Source organism: Schistocerca serialis, chromosome 1, assembly GCF_023864345.2.
Source record: "Schistocerca serialis cubense isolate TAMUIC-IGC-003099 chromosome 1, iqSchSeri2.2, whole genome shotgun sequence".
Taxonomy (NCBI): domain Eukaryota; kingdom Metazoa; phylum Arthropoda; class Insecta; order Orthoptera; family Acrididae; genus Schistocerca; species Schistocerca serialis.
In genome coordinates, this window is record NC_064638.1 from 741452042 (window position 1) to 741478290 (window position 26249).

General features: G+C 41.8%; 1 protein-coding gene across 1 annotated transcript in view; it reads right to left on the reverse strand.

Moving 5' to 3' along the window:
• The window catches only part of LOC126428529 (uncharacterized), a 106614-nt gene that overhangs the window by 38901 nt on the left and 41464 nt on the right, over positions 1–26249 (reverse strand). The window lies entirely within an intron of this gene.

Consider the following 26249-nt stretch of genomic DNA (forward strand, 5'->3'; position numbering starts at 1 on the left):
TCTCACTTGTTCTCACGATTCAGTAAACGAAATACGTCTTATGCCAGACACCTCATTCTTCTTAGTGATACTGCGACGAACTGTGGGCACGCAGTGTGGCGTAGGATTTCACGTCGCTGTAGGCCTACTGTCGTGCTGCGGGTCGCCAGTTTACATCCGACCACCAGCAAGTGTTTGCCATTTCTTATTCAACATTTCTGGAAGGTTCGCGGAATCCGTTATTTTTGTAATGTTAGTATTTTCTAAAATATTCGATCTTGTGTAACGTTTCTTCAGGGGTACAGTTCTGTTATGGCTGCACGCTGATGTAACAAACGTTATTTCACTGGTAAGTGTTATACTTTACTGACGACCCTGTTTTCATGTTTGGACTTGATTGTGGTTACGGCATGACATTGTTTGATGGAGACGCCTGGGGTAAGAGAAGAGTAACAGCAGTTATTTGTGGTAACCAAAACCGTCGGATCGAGAAAGCAAGATGTAAATCATGAATGTCGACCTCACACGTCATGATGAAGAAGAGGTGTATCGATATTTAGCACCGATTTCCATCACCAGTCGAAAGCGCCACATACAATGGACTCGGCCGACTCTGACTTAGGCAGCAGCCGTCAAACAGACGCGCAGTATCCGATCAACGCAGGTGGCATACAACCAACTTGTATGCCAAGTATGACGCCCCACTAAAAAACGGACGTTTGGAAGACAGAGAACAACGTGCAGGTATGTTCCACTATGGGCGCCCTGGGCTTGTACGCTACTGCAGAGAGACAGAATACGAGTGTTCGATGACTATTACGCTACCAGGCGTTGACCATCACAACAGTCCTAGTCACTCCAGTCAATTGCATTATAGTAGACCTATGGGACGATGCCAATCGCTATACTCTGGAAGTCGTTACCCAATACGCCGTAGCGGTTCCCCGTTGCCTCACAGAGAGGTACTAGCCGCTCGCCAAGCCACCGAATTCAACAAAACTAAGCGAGGCAAACATCTGTGCAGATGAGGCTGATATAGATGAAGCCCTGCAGACATCAAAGGCAGTCATGGAGTATGGAAGATTAGAACTGCAGAATGACGAAGCTATTCCAACAAGCACACATAACAAAGATTACTATGAGCGGTGGTTTGCCATTGAAGACGTTATTTTCCCGCTGTCATAAAAGAGTCGATATCTATTCATCAATCGAGATGCTCATTAGAAGCGTGAAGCGTTTTTTCGATTGAAAATAGCTACTCAGGCTCAAAAAAGGGATCTACATGCCACTGACGATAATATGCATTGTACGTTGGCAAGGAGAACTTTGTGAAACTGTCACGAGCAGCTTTAACTCGTCCCTAAAGGGATGTGGGTACGAATAGCCCTATTAGGTCAGCAGAGCAAGCTTAGTGGCATCGAAGAAGGCTCATGGTCTGTTACCACTGCAGACAAGGCAGGGGAGAAAGCTACTATCGAAATGCCAACATGATCTGGCCCTAAGGAAGAAAAATGTCAACGCGTGTCATCCGTTCTGCCACTAATTTCAGGATGCTTTCAAATTCAGATTGGAGGAAAGAGACACCAAGCGACTCATGTTAAAACAGTGGGTCGCCCACCGACTAACCAAAGCTCACATAATTCGACGCCGGCTGAACGACGGATAAACCGGAAAGAAGTGGAGAAGATGCTGCAAGATGACATTACTGAACCCTGAGAGAGTCCTTGGTCCTATCCCGTGGTCATTGTGAAGAAGAATGATGGCACATGCCATTTCTGCGTCGATTATCGACGACTGAACAAAATCAGGTAAATAGATGTCTGCCCACTACCGCTCATTGATGACAACCCAGATTGCTTGAAAGGAGCAAAGTATTTCTCAACCATGGACATGCAGATAGGCCACTGGGAAATCGGGCTGACGAGGCTAATAGAGAAAAGACTGCCTTCATAACTCCTGGCGGCCTATATGTGCTCAAAGTTATGCAGTTTGGCTACGTAACACTCTAGCAACCTTAGAAAGTGTGATGGACTACTTGCTACGGCACCTTAAATGGCAGACGTGTCTTCGTTATCTGGATGATAACTGTCGTTTTTCAAAGACATTTTCATAACATCTGAGCCGCCTGACAACCTTGTTAAAATGTTTTCAGCCTGCAGACCTCCGCCTGAACGCGAAAATGTGCCTCTTCACTATCCAGTAAATAAAAATCTTGGGGCGCCTAGTGAATGGCGGTGTAATCCACCCCGACCTAGAGAAAATAAGAGCAGTCACAAACTTTCCAACTGCCCAGCACATTCGCACTGTGAGACATTTCCTCGTAATGTGATCGTACTACCAACGATTTATAAAGGACTTCTGCACCAAGGAACGTTTGTTATTAGAACTACTACAGGAAGACGGCAAATTTTCGTGGAAAGAGTTGGAAGAAAGATCTTTCCTTGTCCTTAAGGAGGTGCCAACATCTTGTCCAGTACTAGCATCGCATGACGAGATTTCCGAGACAGATGTTCACAATGACTGGCGGGTATGGGATAGGAGCAGTTCCAGTACAAATTTAGGAATGTGCTGAGAAGGTGATAGCATATGCTTCCAGAGAACTCTCCGAGATGAACTATTGCACAAACGAGGAAGTGTGCCTTGCAGTTGTTTGGACCATCAACAAGTACCGGCCCTATTTATTTGGAAAACAATTCACCGTTACAACAATTCTGTACCCCGACTGACTAGTCTGAAGGATTCATCGGGTTGCCCGGCGAGATAGGCACCGAGGCTTCAGGAGAACGATTTCAGAGTTGTATACAATACCGGACACAAATACAAGGTCGCCGACTGCCTTCCAAGGAATCCTTTGCGGAACACAGCAGCGTGGAGGAAAAACTGTTCAAAATGGTTCAAATGGCTCTGAGCACTATGGGACTTAACATATGAAGTCATCAGTCCCCTAGACACAACTACTTAAACCTAACTAACCTAAGGACACAACACACATCCATGCCCGAGGCAGGATTCGAGCCTACGACCGTAGCAGCAGCGCGGTTCCGGACTGAAGCGCCTAGAACCGTTCGGCTACAGCGGTCGGCGGAAAAACTGTAATCGCAACATTAAGTGACATTACTGCTGAACAGAGGGAAGATCCAGCATTGCTGAAAACCATAGAAGCCTTTAAGGAGGAGGAATCGTCCAAAGGAAAATTCCAGTTAATAGATGCTACAATGTATAAGAGGAGCTATAATTCGATGGGGCGGAAATTGTTGCTCATCATCTCAGCTCAGACACGTCCAACTATTTTTAAGTTTTTACACGACACTCCAACACTCTAGTTATTTGGGATTCGTGAAGCTGCTAGACAGAATCAGACGAAGGTATCACTGACCAGGTCTATATCGATCCGTTGGACACTATGTGAGCCACCGCAATGAGTGCCAACGACGGAAGCACGTACCTCAATTTCCTCCAGAGCACCTGGTATCAATTCTGCCTGTACCGTCGAATTGGAATCGACCTCATGAGGAGTTTCCCGAAGTCGACAAACGGTAATCGATTGATAATAGTCTGTGCTGACTACCTGATCCGTTGCTCTGTCACTAAAGCGAAACCGACTGTCGAAGCTCCGGGAATTTCAAGGCTCATAGGAGAAGGAATCGGTTTGGAACATGGAGCACCCAATGCGTTAATCTCTGACCTAGCAAAAGTTTTCCAGCCGAGACTAGTATGAGAGGTAATTTTACGTTGTGACATCATGCACAGGATGACAGCTACCCATCATCCACACACGAATGATCTCATAGGACGCTTTAATAAGGCATTGGCATATATGCTCTTGATAGGACATACTTTTCCTGTTTCAACTAGACGATATTCAGGAAGATTACGTGAAACAACTCATCACCAGGACAAAACAAGCAAGACAGCTGGCTCGCATACGGACATCGCACTCCCAGGAGAAATTCGAGAGCGTTAAAATGTCAAGCACTGGCCAGTGAGATACAGCCCAGGATACTCCATATGGATTTTTACGCTTGTGTGGGAAGTGGAACTACCGGAAAAGTTACTAAAGCACAACTCTATGCAGCAGCATAGCCTTTGACGCTTGTCGGACGTCACATACGAAGTCGATTACGGTCCTTCATCAGTAAGGCAGAACTGCAGAGTCGTCGTCCATGCTCTCCGTATGAAGCCCTACTAAGATCCTGAGGCGCAAACAGACGATGGGGGCTTCTCGTTCAAGGAAACTGAAGACCAACTAGACGATCGCGAAGCTCGATGGGAGGGGCTACATTTGATACTCATCCTTGTGAAGCCGATGTGACAAGTCGACATGAACCTGACAACCCGCCAGCGCTGCCATACGGAGGATCACTGACAAGATCTATATCCAAGGTGTTGTAGTTTGATCCAATGCATATTCTAGAATATTCAAGTTTGGTCAAACAGCAACACTCTTCGTCCAGAAATTCATTTCTATTCTGGCTGAACGCCGGTGTGATTGTAAACATGCTTTCAGTGTTAATTGCTGTACTTCATTGACGGTTCTACTTTCGAAATTGGACTTGATTTTGATTATGACGCGACAGTATTAAGAGTTGTCATCAGCGAAGGCATCAGTGATACCGCCACTGGCACATATGCAGAGTTCTGTACAGGGAAACATCCTGACAAATTAAAGCCGTGTGCTGAACTTGGCCTCGAAACAGACTCTTGCCTTCCCCACGCAATGCTCTTGTCGGCTGACTTGTTCAGGCAGGACTCACGATTCGTCTTTATAGTGTCGAATCAGACAGTACTGCAACACCTCTCATCTAATTTTCCAAACGTACCAAGAGCTGCAACTCCTGGAAGAATATTTTGGGAAGAAATGGCTGAGCCACAGCTTAGGGATTCTATCCCGCAGAATAAAATATTCATTCTGGAAATAATTTTAAGTTTTTAATTCAAACATTTCTCTGCAACGTCCTTCCTTTCTCCCTGCACGGTGCATCGCGGAGAGTATTTCATACCATAATTAGTTGTCTCCTTTCATGCTCCATTACGAAGTCACGGGGGAGAGCGGGGGTGAGGATGGATGCGTACTTGTCTAAGCATCCGAGTCTATTTTGTCTGCTTATTAAGTTCGTAATAGAAAGTATAAAATTCAATCTAAATTTACGAAGCAGCCTTTCGCGTATGCAAATTCTTCAAACGATTCCCAAATAAGTAGCGTCATAATTTCCACAACACTCTCGTAGCAACAATTTGCGGTAGCTTTAACCTAAATTGTGTAATCCATAACTATATGTACCTTTCATCAAGAAAGAACTGTACATAATCCTTATGTATGAGACGGAATTGCTTATAGCACAGTGCAGCCTTTCTTCTTATTTTATAGCCATCGAAGTGCATGGAAATTTCATAGATTGTAAGATTCGCTGTGATTTTCCTTCAACAACCCAGTGAAATACAGGGTGTTTCAAAAAGAATTAATCAAGTTTTGAAGTCACTTATATCGAATAATTTCTGTTAGGAGAAGAGAGTTTGGAGTTTCACACGGTCGTCGATGCGTCTTTGTAGCGCGCTCCTCCCTGTTCTCGTATTATTTACTGTCAAGATGGTGACATCGCAACAAAGATCTGTCTACCATTATTTACAGTGAGGGAATTTGTTACAGCAGTACATAATAGATTCAAACAACAATATAATGTTGAAACTTTGACCGCTTTGAGTATACAACGTTGGCATTAACAGCTCAAAGACAGAAAATGCCTCTGCAAAACGAAATCAACGGGCCATCCTCGTATTTCTGACAAAGATGTGGGATTCATTCGAAAATGCTTTGTATAGAATTTCAAAGTATTCGCACGACGAGAGACGGGAGATCTTTTTTTTAAATGTCTATCACTTGCACTTGCACTCTGGGCAACTGATGCAGCCCGTATGTTATTTAAAAAAAGTTACAATTGTGTACTCCTTATATTTATAATTAAAAGACGAATTAGCTTACCTAGAGGAATAATAACGGGAAAAGAACGTATGATACTCGTCGGAGAGAGACAGAGAGAGAGAGAGAGAGAGAGAGAGAGAGAGAGAGAGAGAGAGAAGGAAATAATAGAACGGTTGCCGCTGTGGTGTGTGGAGTGTAATGCAGCGTCGTCTGTAGAGAGTTCACCACGTAGAGAATTTTTATTTTGTATATAGCAGGGAAATATGGGAGGAACATTCTCTGTCACAACTGTTCTCAGTGAGAAGACAGATGTTCTTTAGTCGGGAACGGCAAAAGCCACATAGTGGAAAATTGGAGTTCAGTGCAGCCTTTTGAATTTATCAAGCGCGAGAGATACACTTTCTTAAGTTCCATGCTTTTGTATCTTTTCCATCAACAACAAGATGCATGTGGCCTGTATTTTCTTCTGCATAACATTTTCTCAGAAATTTCTTACTCGGAAATGGCTTAGTACTGTTTTTTTCCACGATTCAAATTTGGTTGGGAAACAGAACCAAAAACACAAGTAATTCAATATTTTTAGTTCTTGTAATGAACGAAACCATTCTTAAACCAGATATGAAAACAGATTTTGATATGTCCGTATTCACCTCAAAGACCAGGCAACAAAAATAGCTAAACAAGATTTAACTGCTGTGTGTATTCACCTCTCTCTGCAGGGCGTACAGCAACATGTAGGATTATTTTTTATGTTATAAAAGAATGAGCTAGTTCCAAATCCAAATACAAGTTTGAAGTCATGCAAAAGACTTATAAACTCTTAAAATTATGATTTTTATATATTTTTAAAATTCATCAATTTTTTATTTCGAAATTGAAAACTGTTTTTATTAAACGCATTTTACGGTAAAGACAATGTTCGTCCTCAACTTTCTCCAATCCTAGGTTGTTTTCGAGTCTCTAATGAACATGTGTCGACTCAGTGTTAGGGGCTGAACGTTCTATCTTACTTCCAAATAGAATGCAACAGAATCCTAAACAGCACAATGCATCAACGGTGGTTAGGCTGTAAGGGCCATCTGCAACTAAGTGTTATATGTTTAGCATCCAAAGGGAAACAAACTAAGAAAATATGAACATTTAAAGCCTTTTTAAGTAAAAATTATATTTAGAAATTTATTTTAAAAGCCGTTAAAGTTCCTGGTTTGATAATTATATAATACATGCTTATTAAAATCAGACACATCTTTCCGATATTTCAAATGACCCCAAAAACAATAATGTTGGGGACTTGTGTCGGAAAGCTATGGGTTCCGTGCGACTTACAGAAGTTGGCATTTATGGATAATTCATTATGAGAATTTCTGTGAGATGACAAAAAGAAGCGTAGACTCAAGTCGGAAACCACCGTTGGGAAAGAATAAAAAGATCAGCCACGTTGATGTATGTTTATATTTATTTAATTGTTTTACATTCCTCCAGTGACGAGGACACCATACGTAACGAACAACACAGTCTAGTTGTGGGAAGCACGGAAAGCTTTTCTCAGGCTATCTACTTTGGGTGAAACAGGATGGTATGATTAGACAACTTCAACCAAGTCACGAACACATACGTATTTCCATGTGATTGTCGTGAGTCTTCAGTCTTCGGACTACTTTGATGAGGTCCGCCACGGCTTCCTTGCTGTGCCAAGCTCTTCATCTCAGAGTAGCACTTACACCCAACGTCCTCAGTTAATTGTTGGATGTATCACAGTCTCTGTCTTCCGCTACAGTTTTACCCTCTACAGCTCCCTCCACTGCTCTGGAAGCTATTCTGTGGTGTCTTATGTCTAATCATCCTGTTATTTGCTCTTGTCAGTGTTTTCACACATTTCTATCCTGACCGCTATTATCATCGTACAAAGTCATTATGCACAGTAGCAGAATTGATCAGGCATTAAATTCTACGCATTTATAAATTTTTGGCTATTTAATGGTTCTGTTTGGTAAAGCAGAAGACAGTAAGATAATAGGCCGGCGTGGAGAAGGACATATAAATGACATCTGAACGCGCCTTGTTGGTAAGTGAGCACTGAAAGTTATAAATGGATCCTTCCAGTACAAAACAAACACAAAAGCATCTTGTCTAGTACTTGACAAAATGTTAGATCTGTATTATACTATTTCATACAGCGGCAGAACAGAAGGTTCCTCCTGGAAAACGTTAGACGCTGGGAACAGTGTGTCGGCTAGATCACTGATCAGAGCAAACTTAATAAAAATTGATAACCCAGGGGCGCAAGTGCAGAATAAGTGCTACAATATCAACAGTGCAACACTTTAATTGGTACAGTTTCTGAATACGAACTGGAGAACATTGTGAAGAACTGAAATACGTAGTTACGGTATAAAAGAAGACCGAGGAGAGAATGCAAAAAAAAAAAAAAAAAATAAATAAATAAATAAATAAATAAATAAATAAATAAATAAATCACGACGAGGAAAGACACGCAGAGAATCGGAAGAGGCTGTCAGGAATTGGAAGATATATGGGTGCAACTAATGTCGTGGGATCGAAGAAAGTCGGAAAGTTATTGAGGACAGATGTCAAATATAAATCGAATAAATGTGCGATCTCGACGGAAAACTTTTAAAGGGAGAGTGGCAGCGGTAGAGATATAAGAGAATACGTGATACGAAAAGAGGCGGTGAAAGAACATCACCGAAAGAAATCTATAACTAAAGGAGGTTTTCAGGTGAATAGATTACTGAGTATATGTTTCCACTCCATAAAACTGGTGTCAAATGTGTTTGTGTAAAATACAAGGGTATATGTGGCACCACTATTTATGAAGGTAATGGTTTTTGTACAAAAAGGCAAAACTGAAATAAAGGTGAATGGCATGGACGGCCAAACTGCATTTAGAACAGGATGATCGTCCTAAGGAATATTTTAATATCTACGTGATTGATACATTACATTAGTCGCATAACACGGTTGCCGCGGAGAGGGTTTCCTAAGGCGCGGAAAAAAGTAAACAGGAACATTTTCGCTAGTGCGGTACCATTTAATAACTTACGAAATATTATTGCACTGCAATTCTAATATTAATCATAAAGTATTCTAAAATATCAGTTTTAAGAGTTTCTGTGAAGTTACTCTTCTACAAAGTGGAAGGAGTTGCCCAACACCACGTTCTTTACTTCGGGCTTAATTTCCTCCACATTAACTGGAAAAAAGCTTGTAACTTTCTAACGAACTGCATCATGGAACCATCAAAAGATGTTGTAACAGATAACCAGTTCCGGTCATGTGACCATCTTCAATTCATTCACTTGTGCATAAAATGTGTAAGAAACGTTACCTGAAATCAATAGTTCGTTGATCAGATTAACACTGCACCAAGTTTGAGGGAGGTTAATTGTCATAAAATACACAATTATTTTTAATTACTGCATCTAAATGAAAATAGTCCAAAGCAAAATCACAGTCGATTTTTGCTCTCGATGACTAGTAGAAAATCTATAACATAAGATATGCGGATTATATCACACATTCTAGAGGCAGAACGGAATATATTGTGCATACAAAACATTTTTACATATGTATTAGAATGTTTTTATGCATATTTTATGTATGACTAATTCCTTTAGAAGTTGCAACAAAGAAACAAGTTATCTATGTGATGCTAAGAAACATTCATTCAACTTCATGTTGCCTTAATCCGCACTTTCTCTTATGTTTACCGAAACTATTTTATCATGTAATATTTCTTATACATTTCATACATATGTAGGTGACTAAAATTTTCATTACAATGCCTTTTGATGGTTCCATTATGTCTTTCTTAAAATACACTGAAGCTGTAGAAAACATTTAATATGCTTTTTCAGGTTGTTGAATATATGTGTACCGATATAGCTGCCTACTTTCTACACTCTTACATTAGCATATGGAGGGAAACACTTGGCAATGATTGGGTAGTGATGGCAACTGGCCATGCAGATAAGGCAGTTTGAAGACTAGTAGGACAAAATACAAATATGTCGGAGCACTAGTGCAAACGATCCAAGAAAGTCTCTTGTCCATATTCTTAGTTTTTAGCGCTTTGTTGTCCCAGAGTTACATCAGGTACCCTTAGCTATTGTTGGACATTGTCTAATAACAGTTTTAATGTCACTGTAACTGATAATATATCTTTCTTACGGATAATCCTCCGTAGCAAAGTGGTCAGCATATCTGACGCCCATGCTGAGGATCTGGGTTCAATTCTCAGCAGTATTCGTTGATGGGACGACTGGTGCGGGGTGCACTGTGCCTCGTGATGTCCACAGGAGAGCTAATTTGAAGGAGAAGTATGGCTGTAAGTTCTGGAAAGCAAACAACAACGAGCAGAATGGTCTTCTGGCCCCTCACCCTTCATGCTGCAGCCAAATAATGCCATTAGCAGAGGATGATATGGCGCCTTCTCGGCATCATATGTTCCTCAAGGCAGGAACGCGGAATCTGTAATAATAATCTTCCTGACGAAACACACTAATAACTTCCCACTTCATACATTTGTTCCCATGCACATATCACCTGTTCAGTTGTTTCAGTTACGATCTGTTTACGAGACTGTAAGAACCAGAAAACTACATCATATGACATCGAGGTGGCGTGTTCTCACAGTGCATACACTATGTACATAGTGAGGCTGCGGCTCAGTTTCCGCAGCGATTTTTAGTAACTTATACAGTGAACCAAAAGAGACTGGTATAGGAGTGCGTATTCAAATACAGAGATAAGTTAACAGGCAGAATACGGCGCTGCGGTCAGCAACGTGTGTATAATAGAAGTGCCCGGCGCAGTTTTTAGATCGGTTACTGCTGCTACAATGATACGTTATCAGGATTTAAGTGAGTTTGAACGTGGTGCTGCAGTCGGCGCACGAGCGATGGGACGCAGCATGAGCGAGGTAGCGATGAAATGGGGATTTTCTCATAAGACCATTTCACCAGTGTACCGTGAATATAAGGAATCCGATAAAACATCAAAACTCCGACATCGCTGAGGCCGGCAAAAGGTCCTGTAAGAAAGGGACCAGCGACGACTAAAGAGAATCATTCAACGTGACTGGAGGGCAACCCTCCCGCAAATTGCTCCAGATTTCAGTGCTGGGCCATCGCAAAGAATCAGCGTGCGAACCGTTCAACGAAACATTGTCGATATTGGCTTTCGAAGCCGAAGGCCCACTCGTGTACCATTGATGACTGAACGACACAATTCTGTACGCCTCGCCTGGGCTCGTCAACACTGACATAGGACTGTTGATGACTGGAAACATGTTGACTGGTCGGACGAGTCTCGTTTCAAATAATATCGAGCGGATTGACGTGTACGGTTATGGAGACAACCTCAGGAATCCACCGACCCTGCATGTCAGCAGGGAAGTGCTCAAGCTGGTGGAGTCTCTTTAATAGGGTGGGGCGTGTGCAGTTGGAGTGTTGGAGTGTTGTAGGACCCCTGACACGTGTAGATACGACTCCGACAGGTGGCACGAACGTAAAAATTCTGTTTGATCACCTGCATCCATTCATGTACATTGTGCATTCCGACGGACTTGGGAAATTCCAGAAGCACAATGCGGCACTCCACACGTCCAGAATTGCTACAGAGTGGCTCCAGTTACACTCTTCTGAGTTTAAACACTACCGATGGTCGCCAAACGCCGCAGAAATGAACATTATTCAGCATATATGGCATGTCTTGTAATATGCTGTTCAGAAGAGATCTCCAACCCTCGTACTCTTACGGATTCATGGATAGCCCTGCAGGATTCATGGTATCAATTCCCACCAGCACTACTTAAGACATTAGTCGAGACCATGGCACGTCGTGTTGCGGCACTTCTGCGTGCTCGCGGGGGCCATAAACGATATTAGGCAGGTGTACCAGTTTCTTTGGCTCTTCAGTGTAAATATAGCAAGCTATAAAAAAGTTACTGTTTGAGTGCGTTGCTGCAGAGTATAAGCAACGTAGTCCGACTGCTATGCGGGTATACAAGCACCGAAATGTAGCCATGCAATGAGTGTGGCCATTGCAGCCTGCATACAGTAAATGCTGAAACATAATATTACCAAATGCGTCCAAACAGGACCAGCGGGCTGTTATTTTTTTCTTGGCTGCCGAAAGACAAACACAAACCACCGTTGTGGTGTGGTGAGCCAAGTTCCCTGCGGTCGCGATTCGACACAAGACGCCTGTTGCTCTGGGAGGCCAGCCAACCTAAGTGGGAGACACTCGAGCACCCGCCTTGTAGTCGTGATCTCACCAATTGTGATTGTCACGCCTCCGATCCTAAAAAAAAGAAAAAAAAACGTTGAAGGGCGACGATTTCAGTCGGACGAGGATGTGCAGTAGGCAGTTACGGACTCTTGATGCAGCAGGACACGGTGTTTTATTAAACGGGAATCTTCAACCTGGTGCGTCGATGAGATGATTGCTTCAATGTTCACGGCGATTTTGAATGATTGGCATACCGATTCTGAACTGTATAGGCTTAGAACGGAAACTTTTTGATTACTCCTTATAGATGGGCAGCTCTATTGGCTTCTAAATTTTTCGCCGGAACGTGAGCTGCGTTTTAATTTTTGCCTCTCACGTAAAGAATAAGCGAACCCCACAATGATTTATCAGAGGTTTGTGTATGTGAGCCCCTTGATTCACAATGATTTATCTTTGACAAATTGCACAGGCAAAATATTTGACTGTACTAGTACTCCCTAAACTGGCAGCATATTTTGAGCGAAACTTTTACGCGATGTTTCTACGACGTCCTGCTGCCAGTTTGTAGGGAGATTCATATTGACAGGAATGAATAAATAAAACAAACTGCCTGCTTTTTGGAAGGTCTGTATATCGCGACAGATACTCTGCTTCTTTTTTATGACCCTCCCTACACATTTATCTCTCTAGAAATTAACTAATCCATTTACGGGCATATATATTAGATACAGAAGACCGAATTGATGGTGCGGCGTACATTGGTGAATTTGAAGTACGCGACGTAGTTGTCGGTGTTGGACCGTATCGTCTTTCCATAGAATGCCATAAAGGCCCATGTGAGGTAACGACTCACCTAGCTGAGAGGATATGCAGGGACTACCGTCGCTGTGGGGGAAGCGGCCCCCTTGTGTGTTGGGAGGCGGGGAAACCTGGCCACTGCAGTCCGCCGCTCGTTGTCACGAGAAGCTGGCGCTGCTCCATCCGCTAATGGATTAGAAAGGCAAATCGTTTCGGGGCAATTTCATCGGAAACTGTGCGATTTATTACAAGAAGTGTTCCGCATTCTCGAGGGTGAAGCGCTGCGGGCTCACGTGAATAATTGCGCAATGTTTGCAGACTGCAGAAAATTCCCTTGGATGAAGTGCTAACCGTACGCGGAAATGACACGACTGGGAAAGTGACGCTGGTTAAGGAACTTGATGCCGTAGCGTAGATGACGTCATTGCGGGGTGACTGCAGCATATTTCCCTGTTACTAATTTGAGCGAATTACGCAGAGTCGTTGCAATAAGAGTTTTCAGTAAGTCGAGTAAAATGTTGTATTCTACTTCCTCATTCAAAGGTGAGTTCTCTAGAAGACATGAGAAGTTACTCGTAAATTAATTTGAAACGTCAAAATAAAATTCTACTCAAGTGTGCTTTAAGCCGGCATTCTAAATCGAAGGTTCCTGTGGATACATGAAAGGACTACATTACGTAACTCGTACAACAGTTTTTGCGTTTTGTAATAGTCTTCCATAAGAGGAACAAACTGTAGTTTTTACTTGAAAAAGTAGCTCTTTAAGTTAACTAAATACACTGGCGGGAAGCCGGCCTCTGTGGCCGAGCGGTTCGAGGCGCTTCAGTCTGGAACCGCGCTTCTGCTACGGTCGCAGGTTGGAATCCTGTCTCGGTCGTGGATGTGTGTGATGTCTTTAGGTTTAGTTAGGTTTAAGTAGTTTCTAAATCTAGGGGACTGATGACCTCAGATGTTAAGTCCCATAGTGCTTAGAGCCATTTGAACCATTTTTACACTCGCGGGAGAAAATGCGACATACGCAAGTATAAGGCCATTTTATAGACAAATGGTATGACAGATAGTTCATCGTTGTAGGAGTATATGATAAGAAAATCAGACTAAATGAAACTCACATGTCACAATACAGAATGCTCGAACAGTCGCATTAGTAGACAGTGATCCCCTCTCTAGCGGCAAAACAGGCATGTATACTCGCATACAAACGATCGTAAAGGTGCCGAATGGCATCCTGCGATAGATTGTCCCAAGCATCTTGTACCTTGTATCTTTTGTTGCAGTTCGGTAATGCTTCTTGCAGGCTCTGGAGAACGAGTAAGTTCCTGCTTCACCATGTCCCATGCGTGTCCAATTGGCGCTAGCCCTGGTGACCATGATAGCCAGGGCTCTTATTTTACACCACGAAGAGCACGTTGCGTCGCAGCAGCGGTATGTGGGTGTGCATTGTCCTACTGAAAAAGCACATCACCTTCCTGTCGCAGAAATGGCAGTATCAAGGTGATTAACCCGTGCCATGTAGCGGGCACTAGTTACTTTACCCTACACATACACCAAATGTTACCACGAGCTGTAACTGATGGCCACACGGTAAGCATGGGATGGGACTTGTTTGATCCCGGAATAGGCCGCTCACCAGGTTTGTGCCGTACACGTTTGCGTCCACCTCTCCAATACAGACAGAACCTACTCTTACCACTGAAGACAACAGAGCGACATTTCACTGTCCAGTCGACTCTTTCGTGACACCAGAGTGGACGTGTTTGGCGGTGTCGTGATGGCAGTGATACCATGGCGAGAGTCATACGTGATCTTGGCCCCGTTTCATTCAGACGGTTCCCAGTGGTCCCTAGTGAAACAGGCGGTGATGCGTGTGCCCCGATTTCTTCCCGGGATGATGTTCGTTCGGCCTCCGGTGCTCCTACAATGAGTCAATTGTGACGCTCGTCTGTGCTAAACGGACGTTGAGAGACTGGTCTACGGGGTGGGAATGTACCACAGGCTACTGTTGAAAGCAGCGACACACCACGATACATTATGTGCAGCACGTGCAGCAGTTCTTCGATACGTGCATCCAGCTTCCCGCAGGCCCCCGGTGCGACTCCGACTAAAATGGCTAAACTTCTTCAACAAGAGTACGAACTTGTCTGCAGGCACCATTGTATTCTGGAATGACTGCTGCACGCACTGTTCACCTCTTAAGTCAGATCAGTTACTGCCTGCAAAATCAAAACACAGGGGCGACAGACAGGCCTCGTGAGTGCCAATTGGTCGCCGACGACCGTGACTACACTACTACCCCTCAGTATCCACCTGTTGTACACATGAGAATGTTGCGCGTTTTTCCGGCGATATATTGTTAAACAGTTCATTTGTTTGTTTTAGGGAGACGCCTTTTGAATAAATTCTTCCAGGATCGCTCCAACAGCTGCACATACTTTATATGAAGGGCTTATTTCAATAGTGCTACAAGTCCATTACCTGCACTTTTCTGTTTATAACGCTTCTGAAATTAATGAGCCAAACAAACAGAAAGAAAGGTTCATCTGTAGCAAGAAGCCATATGCTTGAATATTTCTGGTATCTGAACTGCAGATTTTTTAGCGCTCAATTAACTTTACGACTCTGTATCTCAATATGAACAAAAATAAACTTGTACCACTGTTGAAATAAACCCTTCATATGTGCCCATTCATACCAAAACGTCCCATTGTGGTGACCAGTACTAGTATTAACTAAGAAAAATGTTTATTGCGAGAGGTACAAGCAGATTTTCTTTACTCCCCGTTGTAGTCTTTCAGGGCTTTTGGTGCAAAGAGAAGGGAAGTGACAGCTTTACACAAAAACCCTGCGCCAGACGCCGTAAGCTGGCTTGCACGGAGTATAGGTGTATATGTGGACAGAGTAGGTATCATTTTTAACAAACACGATTGCGTACTACAGGGAGAATCATATAAAATAATGTATTCACTTGCCAGAGTATGCTAAATGAAACTGACCCGTGCAAAGCTCTTGTACGAACTCTAAAGTGTGGTGAACGAGTAATCTCTTTGCATATGCTAAGCAGCCGCTTCCCACTTGTCCTGTGAGGGGGCATACGCACTTTACAGTGCACCAGCTTAACGGCGTCGCCCGTGAACTCGCTCTCCCTCGCTTACCACCGATAACTGCAGGTTGGTCATCCAGCGACGAGTACTGTCAGTCACGCGGCACGCGAATGCCAGGAGAATTTGCCACAACTGAATACGACTACAACCTTACACGCCCGAAAAGCGTGTCGCTCGGATTACGTGGATCATCGTTATTTGTGTATACAGTATTCACGGAGAAAGTGGGATTAGTCAGCTGTAGTCATCGGCGCTCGTTGGACTTATTTGGTGAGCACCTTAAGATGTAGACAGTACGAAAGGTTATTCAGAGCTGTCCACTATGCGGCAGGGCTCTGTAAACTATTTGTATTAGGTCTGAGTTAACCAAAATCTTACGTAAACAGTTTACCAGTTCCAAATTGCCTAGGTTACTCTGATAAAACTGCTTATGCCGCAATTATTTGTGGCGGGTTGTCTAGTTCCTAAGTATCGAGTTTGAACCCTGTAGGTAATTTACGAATATTATATGTGGTAATTACTTGTACGTGTAATTTTATTTTATACTCAGGATTAAGGTAAGTTCGATTTTGTTACCCGCTATTTTAGTTTAAGCCAAGTGGACGTTCTAGGTAAAAATTTATTTATAGATTCTTTTATAGTACTGGCCTGCATTATTACTACTTAAATCTAAGCTAAGTGCAGCAGTACATACTCTCTTGGGTGAGATTTGCATTCTATGTAATTCTGCGTTTGGCTATTTGTTCCTAATCTTGAGCTCTTTGACGAGACAATAGCTGCCTGTTTATGAGAATTCAAATAATCTTATCCTGATTTACATAAAGGTTATATTTCATACTATTTTTATAGGTGCTCGTCACCTGCTGTGATTTGATACGCTTACCGATATTAACTGATGCGTTAACTAAATTACTCATGCTTGATATATTACCCTGGAGCTTATGTTAATTTAAATGTTTTTCTGTCTATTCCAGCAGCACTTGTGTCCATTCGTGCTACCATTCTCTGTATACATTCATCATCTTCACGTGCGTGAGCAGTACTCTAAGGCGGTTCGCACGAGTGTTTTGCAGGCAATCTCTTTTGTAGATTGGTTACATTTTCCTGGTATCCTGTCCATAAAAAATTTCTGCTATCTGCTTTATCTACAACTTCGCCTATGAAACCATTCCATTTCATGTCCTTACAGACTATTAAACCTAGGTATTTGTATGAGTACCCCGATTCCAAATTTGACACATTAATACTGCAGTTATACAACAGGTTTTTTCGTTCTGTCAACTACGAAATATTACATTTCCGAACATGTAAAGCAAATTGGCGAGCTTTGCACCACTTTGAAGTCTTATCAAGAGTTGACTGAATATTTGTACATCTGTATTCAGAAAGTGCTTCATTCTAAATAACTGCATCATCTGCGGAAAGTCTGAGCTAACTATTAACCTGTAAGAACATACGACGTGCGCAGTAATCGCCCAACATATTTCCTAGGGCAAACACTAAGTTACTTCTACATCTGCCGATGACTCCCTAGCCAAGGTAGTGCACTGAGGTATTCGGTTACATCAAAAGGTGAATCTGGCGGTCGATAAATGATACAACCGTTAGTTTATGTCCACCTCTGATAATGAGTTTTGCACAAACAATCTCTTATACAGCTTCATTTCGTATCTAGGTGGATTTGACTTTGTCTACTGCAAAAAATACATCATCTCTATTTCCCATTAGCCTCTCCTTCCGCTTTACCCTTAAATTCTCCCGAAAAATTTCACTCTTATCAATTTCTGCACTTGAAGTTGATTATTTCAGCTCCAAAGCTCTTAAGGAGCGCTTCGAACGCTGACACTACGTTGCTAATGATTTGACAGTTAACCACTAGGATTTTAACACTCTCATGTGTGTGTATGGAGGGGAGGGGATGGGGTTTAGCATTTCTTTGGATCTTAGGCTTATAGTTCCGGGTTTCCTACAGCTATCGCTGTCTTAATTGGATGGAGAATAGTTTAATCTAAAAATCGTTTGGTGTACTCCACGCACAATCAGCTACCTGAATAGGAGCCTCTGATGTGTCGTACACACCTGACACCTGCGTCGTTTAGGAGGATCCTTCCCAATTGCACAAGTCTACGACGACAGAGTTTTTTGTTTTGTCTGTTCCTGATACTGTGAAATAGAAGAATTAAGTCTGTTTCAATTTTGGAGGTTTTCTCCCTGAGTCATTTTGCAAATAATTTTCAAAGTTCGGAATGAATGACTTTTTCTCCGTACTAAATAATTTCTTGAATCAATCACTATTTCCGGAATATCATATCTGTCATTATCAACTATCTCTATCTATGGCTCAGTGCTTAAGTTATACAAACGTTTAAGAAATTTTACAATATTTGGAGAACTGTCGCACTGTTTTCAGTTACTCAGTTTTCTACCAACTCAGTGGATGAACTGTGATGTCTACCCACCATAAATTTCTAGGTTTTGTTCGTCACGCGTTATTTTCAATCATCTCTGCTGATAGTAGAGGCACAGTGCTAAGACACCGGACTCGTTAAAATTAATCATCTTACTTTAGCTCAAATATATATCTTTTTTCTTCCTCTGGAAGCCATTTCCGAATAGTTGTATTTAATTTTGCGTAAGTAACGCCATTCACGTTGATGAAGATTTCGCCCGTTGGCAAACTGAGCATAACGGATCATTTTTCCGAAAACTGGCTCTTGCAATTGATTATGAACCAAGATACACTAGAGGAATTTCAAATAATTTTCTCATTTTTAAAAAAAGTTCATTAATCTTACGTACAATAAACAGTAGAATAAGGACAACGTTATATTAATATATACTGGAAAATATTCGTGGACCGTTTGGTCTGAGGATGTGGAGTGTTAAAAGCCACATAAAGTATCTGGAAAGTACGTCGAGAACTTAGACCGTCGTTTCTTCACAAACGGTCGAATACCTAAAGACAAGCCGAGTCACATGTTCGTTTACTCCTCCTCCACTGAGCGAAGTTTCTGGGAAATCAGGTTGTGGTACTTGTCGTGTTCTCCTTGTAAGGAATTTTGTAAAATTGTGGCTCTCCTTTCTATGTCAGAATAATGTTCGTTTCCGTGGATGTTAAATGTGTCGATTAATTTAATCTAGTATACCTCCCTATTCTGAAACAACTCGTGATCTACATTCAAGATTTTCTCCATAATGAGTTTCTCTCTTCCAGCATTGTATTTATTTTTATTCTAGAAATAACTAGTTTGATTTCAAGGAGCTTCAAATCTGTATGTACAGTGTTTAACAGTAAGTGTTCTGAAGATGTGTATTTGCCCCCCGTCTGTTCAAAACGGCACACATTTTCTAGTATAAGCTGAATGTCAAGAAAGTAACTTGCAGAATAGTGTTGCGGGATGTAATAGATTTGATACTGTGTAGGAAACAACGTAAACTATCAATAAATATCATGTATATCGACACTGTAGAAATAAATTGTCTTTTCCGGGGGCCAGTTCGACGCCGTATCTGCCTTTGTCAGATTTGCAAAGTGTATGTAGCATGTATTTAAATAATAACTGTATATAAATTCGTAGATTTTCACTGTCGATGTCAATCACATTAAAATCCTTCAGGTTGTAATGCGAAATCATCTTATAAAATACTTGAAATACTAAATACTGAACTATTCGACGTTTTGGTCGTGTTGCAGTGGGCTTCCTCGTAATGGAAAAGATGTAGGCAAATAAAGAACATTAATGTGGTTGTGAGGAAAAGACAGGGCATAACGTCAGTATTCTTATATTTTAAAAAGTATAGATAGTGTGTGTCACTGTTTATTTTAGTTTGGATTTTTATTCACAGTACTTACTGCACACAACGTTTTTATGGACGCTATTAACATATTCGTTTGATGCCCTGGCCCCAAATGCAATCCAGTTCACAGATATGTCGCAGTAGCTGCCGTTGGAGAGTCGGTAACTCGGTGACGTCCTGTTTGTGATGATGCGGACACGTGAACCAAGGCAATGCTACCGAGATGTTCAAAAATGTTCAAATGTGTGTGAAATCTTATGGGACTTAACTGATAAGGTCATCAGTCCCTAAGCTTACACACTACTTAACCTAAATTATCCTAAGGACATACACACACACCCATGGCCGAGGGAGGACTCGAACCTCCGCCGGGACCAGCCGCACAGTTCATGACTGCAGCGCCTGGACCGCTCGGCTAAACCCGCGCGGCTACCGAGATGGATCCTAATGTTAAAGAAGTATAGCTCGATGACATTGCTTGTTATAGAAAGAAGAAAGCTGAACTTTGATAGGAACATTACACGTACAGTTTTTGTAAGGTGACTATATTAATTCACAGATGATTAAAATTCCTGATACGAGAAACAATATCTGAATCCACTGCGCCTGTGGTGTACTTCTTTGGTTATAGAAACACCGTAAAAAAAGGAATTGACGACAACAGAATTACACTTTTCTGACGATCACGTGAAAGGTACATGCTTTGTTGCTGTCAACCCCCGTGTATTGTTCCGGTGATCACAGAGTGCGGCGCAAGTAGACGCACCCGCTGGAAGGACACTAAGTCAATTTGAATCGGATGACGTGAAACTGCGTCCAAAGTATTGACAAAATTAACATTTGGGATAAAATGTCGAGGGTACAAGAAAGATGCGAGTATCGCAAGCAAAATAATGAAACAAGTACAAAAGTGATATCAAGGTTAGAAAAAACGTCAATCAAGGCTGTGCAGTCGATACTAGACTTGTATATTGACAGTTGATGACGAAGGACAAAATTGAAAATTATAAGGAACAGCGGTTAGCATGGATCGCATGGATCGGAGGGAAGGTTGGGCCATTAGTGTTTCTTTGGTTTCCCGTTAAAAGGTGGATACATGTAGCGCTAGGAAGAAAGCGCAGACATCACTTCCGATATGCTAGAACTTGAGTGATGTAGGTGTTAAGTTGATGGTAAAAACATTTTTGTTTTCGTTTTTTGAGTGTCGGTTTATACCGTTGAAAGTAAGAAATAACATCATTATGCTAACATTAATATTTATATATTCTTATGTAGATTGTATTGTAACAATGGAATCCCATTCATTGAAACCGGTTTCATTTTGTGCCCAATTGTAATGTGCAAAGTATGGGCCATATCAAAGACAGGCGGTGTGGGCCACATACCTAAAGTTTTGTTTTTTTGGTTTTCTAGCACGATGCTAAGGTTCAAGAAGAGGCCTGCCAGAGAGGGTCCAGTGAGTGATCTGAGACTCCAATGAAGGAAGCGATTTCAAGCGTTTTGGAAGGCGCATTTACCAAAAGGGCTGTTGCCGATCCTAGAGCTATACTGCAGAAAAGATTAAAATCATATGTACGGTTCAACACACATCTGTGACATCGCGGACGTGTTTTTTTTTTAACATTGAAGAAAACTGGATCCCGTGTGAAAGATGTGAGTGCTAGGCGCATGAATTTTGTGCGGACAATGAAGATTCATTGTGTAACAATGAATATTAGACAATTATTGGTTATCTAACTTTTATTTAAATTCATTGTATTACAATGAATATTAGATAATTATTTGTTATCTAACTTTTATTTACATTCATTGTATTACAATGAATATTAGACAATTATTGATTATGTAACTTTTATTTACATTCATTGTATTACAATGAATATTAGACAATTATTGGTTATCTACCTTCTATTTACATCTCGAATTGTAAGTCGTAGAAAATATTGTCTTTCTGTGTTTTGCTTTCATTAGAAATCTTTGTTTTTTTGCCCTTTACACCAAAGCAAATGTTCAAAAAAGGTGTTACGTAGCTGTACCTCGTTTCGAAAGAACGGATAAAGTTTTATACCAATTATGGCTTACGTGGTCCGTAATAGACCCATTTCTCTAATTTACAACTGTAGACGAGTAATTGTAGGTCTCTTCTTTAATTTAGCATCTTACCACAAAAGATCACCATGAAACGAGCAACGCACTCAAATTAGGGCTCGCCACCATGTTGCATGTAAAACAGAGAATGTGATTGCCACGCTCCTGAAATCATCTCTTCAAGCATAAAAGATCGATCACGACACAATTTTAACACAAATACTGTGGATTTCAGCGCTTAAGAATAAATATTGCGTATCAAAGATTCTCTCACGTTTCCTCTTGCAGTCAGCTTGGCTTATACCAAAATAAAACTGTTGGGCAAATAAAAAGGAAGAAAAAAGAAATGACATTTACAGGGCACAAACATTAATAGACAGTTGTTATATTAGAGAGTAACTAAAAGTGATGCAATTAATTAATTGTACACGACCGAAACAACAATTTCAGATCACAGAATTGCAGTCGTCGTATAGATTTATTGGAGAAGTGATGGGCCTTAAATACATTTAGTTAAAATTCACCTGTCCTCGTCAGTGCATTTCTGCACACGTCTCTATGTAACAATGATTGCCTGGATTTGTTGGAAGTCATACGAATGGTCGTTTTCTAGGATAACAGTGACTCCCTGATAGATCCACATATCTTATAATTTCACTGCAGCTCGGCAAACTTCATCTAATATCAATCTCGTGACCAGTTACCGATGCATCTATCCACATATCTGTGCTCCACAGGAAATGAGAATCATGAATAATCGATTGCCTAGGAAAGTGCTACATAACCACTTTATCATAACAGAGTAGTTCTCTTTCAGAAAGCGTGTCCAAATAACACACGTACTCAGCTCTAGTAGTTTGTGTTGCAGTAATGTATGTAAATATCTCTTGTGAATCGTTCATCTATGTTAGCAAACCAGCGCAGTTAACATCTTGCGGATATGCCATAGCACAAGTTGACTGAACGCATTAGGCCGCATTTATTTCTATTACACAACAACGTAAGCGAGAACTGCATCATCCAGAATGAATGGTGGAATGTATCGTAGTTGATAGCATGTATAAAGCAGAATACCAACAAGAAATGATTAAGATTATACAGTAAGGAAGTACTCATTGTCCCCTTCTGTGTAGTCTAGGTGTCAAGAGACTATAGTGCCCGGAAATAATGCTGTAATCTTATTAATTGTAAAGCGCTAAAATGCCTATTAATGCTTCGTCGTCGTGACAACGCCCAAAGTGTTCATTTGAAATCTTGCTAGCAGGACAAACAGTCTATCGGAAATTTGCTAGCAGGGGAAGAAGAAGTGTTACGATACTCATCATTTGGGAAAGAACGATAGTTGAGTCATACTCCAGACGCCAGTGAAAACTTGTTTGCCGGCCGGAGTGGCCGTGCGGTTCTAGGCGCTACAGTCTGGAGCCGAGCGACCGCTACGGTCACAGGTTCGAATCCTGCCTCGGGAATGGATGTGTGTGATGTCCTTGGGTTAGTTAGGTTTAATTAGTTCTACGTTATAGGCGACTGATGACCTCAGAAGTTAAGTCCCATAGTGCTCAGAGCCTTTTGAGCCATTTTTTGAAAACTTGTTTTAAAGTAGTTTATTTTCCGGCGCAATCATGACAATTTAAATTCAAAAATGTCAGCTTCGGCCGTCACCGGCCAGCCTCTCATCTACAATCAATAAGTCTGCAAGTTGAAAGAGAAGTTATACGGATTACGTCAAAATCAAAGTGCAATAAAATAAAGAGATGCCGTATTTCAAGACATACTGCGGAAGTTCTGTTTTAACTTTTAAACTTATTCGACTCGTAGTTCTGGGGATGGCTGGTGTCGAACGAAATCGGTAAACATCGTATTGAAACTGTTGTGATTGTACCAGAAAATAAATTATTTACTTATTTATATCTACATGTACATGAGTATTCTGCAATTCATACTGAAATGCTTGACAGAGTTCACAAAACCAGAGTCGGACTAATTCTTCACCGTTCTAATCTCGAATAGAACGTGGGACAAATGGAAATCTGAATTTTTCCAGGTGATTTCTGATTTATTGTTATTTCTCCCTGTGTAGGTGGGCATCAACAAAATATTATTACATTTGGAGGAGAATGTTGGTAATTGAAATTTTGTGAAAAATTCTCACCATCATGTCGTTGTTTTAATGATTGCCACCCCAACTCATGTCACTTCTTCGCTCATTTCGCCATAGTACAAAACGAGCTGCCTTTTTTGAAGTTTTTTGATATCCTGCTTCAGTCCTCTGGTAAGGATCCCGTACCGTGTGCGCCTCGCGTCTTGTAATAGCGAGAGCAGGCCGGGACCGCTGGCGACGTGCAGGCACTGTCGGATCGAGGGGCTGTAGCCGACGACCGAACCCAGGACGTCTGAAGTTGAATGAACCTTATCGAGTAGTGAAACTTCCACTGTTTGAGATCTCGCTGTTGTTTGCGTGTTGCTGCTCCCAGGGTCGGTGAGACCAGCCGCAGCAAGTGGAGTCTGTCAGGGTGGCGGAAGCTATTAGCTGCCTACTGCTGCTTGATGTTAGTTTGGATTTAGTGTTATTATTGCTGAAGTGCAACCAGCGGTATGTTACTGCCTAGTGGCCGTTAACACCCCAGTTACCTGCCCTGCGGGTTAGCGTATTTTGCGGCAGTGTACTTTTCCTCATCTTGCCGATGCCATCCGGCATGGCGTGTAATTTGACAGCTTCCTTGATTGGGGTATCGATAATTGTTTTCCTTGTCTACCTGGGTTATAGTGGTTCCTTCTGCTTTTGGTGTTTTAAACACCGGCTTCTGGAGACGCAGTGCTGTCTATCACTCCGCTCTCGCCTGAATTATTTCATCGTTGTACCTGTTATCTGGTGTTAGATGGTTTTGTTAAGAAGGTTGATCGGCGTTTAAACCGTCTCTAGTTTGAGTTGTCCTCCTTAGGTGAACATTACTCTTGGCTACCAGTCTCACCGCTTACACAGCTGTAGTCACCTTCCTCAGGTCGATTCAGGGAGCACTGTCTGTGGATCACTCCGTCTTACTTGGTCAAGTTGTCCTAATTGTTTAAAATTTACCCTAATGTTTTAACATGTAATTGCCTTCCTCAATTGTAATTCACGCCTTCAGCCGTGAACTGTTTGTAGCACTGCTTGTAGCCTTCAGCCGACAAATAATTTTCAATGCTGTCTTGATAAGGCCTTCAGCTGTCACTATAGCTTGTTACAGTTTTCATTGTTTAAGAAGAAAATATCTTAGTATTTGTTAATGTGTGACTGCCTTCCTCACTTGTAATGCAGGCCTTCAGCTGTTGAGTATTCTGAAGTTGCTTGTAGCCATCAGCCAACCAAAAAAATTTTTTTTCTTGTTTAGTGTAGTAAAATCTTTTAAAATGATTGTTGGAAGTTATTTCTTCAAATAAAGTGTATGTGATTAGTGTAGCCAACGGTAGCTGATTATGGCCCCATCCACAATCGTTGCCTTATCCTGGCTCTCCCTGACTACCAGATTACAAGTAGTCCAGAACACAACAGGCAAGCGTAGCGTAGGCACTTAGGCACTCTCTTTAGTAGATTGGTTGTAGCTTCTAATAAAACATAGTCTTTGGTTCGGCACACTCGCAGTTTTTTCCAAGTCGTGGTTGTAATTTAAGTTGTTCGTAATTGGTTTCAGGTACTAATTAAAATGTAAATGAGTAACATTTGCACGGTAATATTAACGATGATTTAAACAACGACACAGAGAACGTTTCCTGAAACGTCTCACGGGGCAGGTGTGACCGTCCCGTCTGTGAAGAACGTCTAACTCCAGCCTTCCCCCATATTTCTGGTCACATTTCCGAAGCATCTGTAGCAAGTAAGAAATCACCTAAAAATAGAGAGCGCTTCTTTAATGCCAAATCACGAGTTGAGAGTTGGTCAGACGGGTTCCCAGGGGGGGACATTTAGGAGCGGGTCGCCAGTTCCAGGATTTACCGTCTCGATAGGAACCAGGGACTGAAACTACTTTTAGTTCTTTTCTGAGACAGGGAATCCAATAAAAATATGGAGGCCTGGTGTTTGTTTACGTCTTTATTCGAGAATGTAAGATACTGCAGCCAATGTTTTGCTCAATTTGAGCAGCCCTCCTACAGAATACAGGTGCTTAGAGTTCTATGAGTATAAAATGAGAACTGTCGAAACAAACTACGAGAAGTCAGTGAAGTCGGTGTCGTGACACAGGGCAGAGCGGATCGTGGCTTCACAGTCTTCGTAGCCCATCCAGAGTGCACGAAACTTCTGCCCCTAATGTACAGATCTGTATAAGCAAACTTAACTA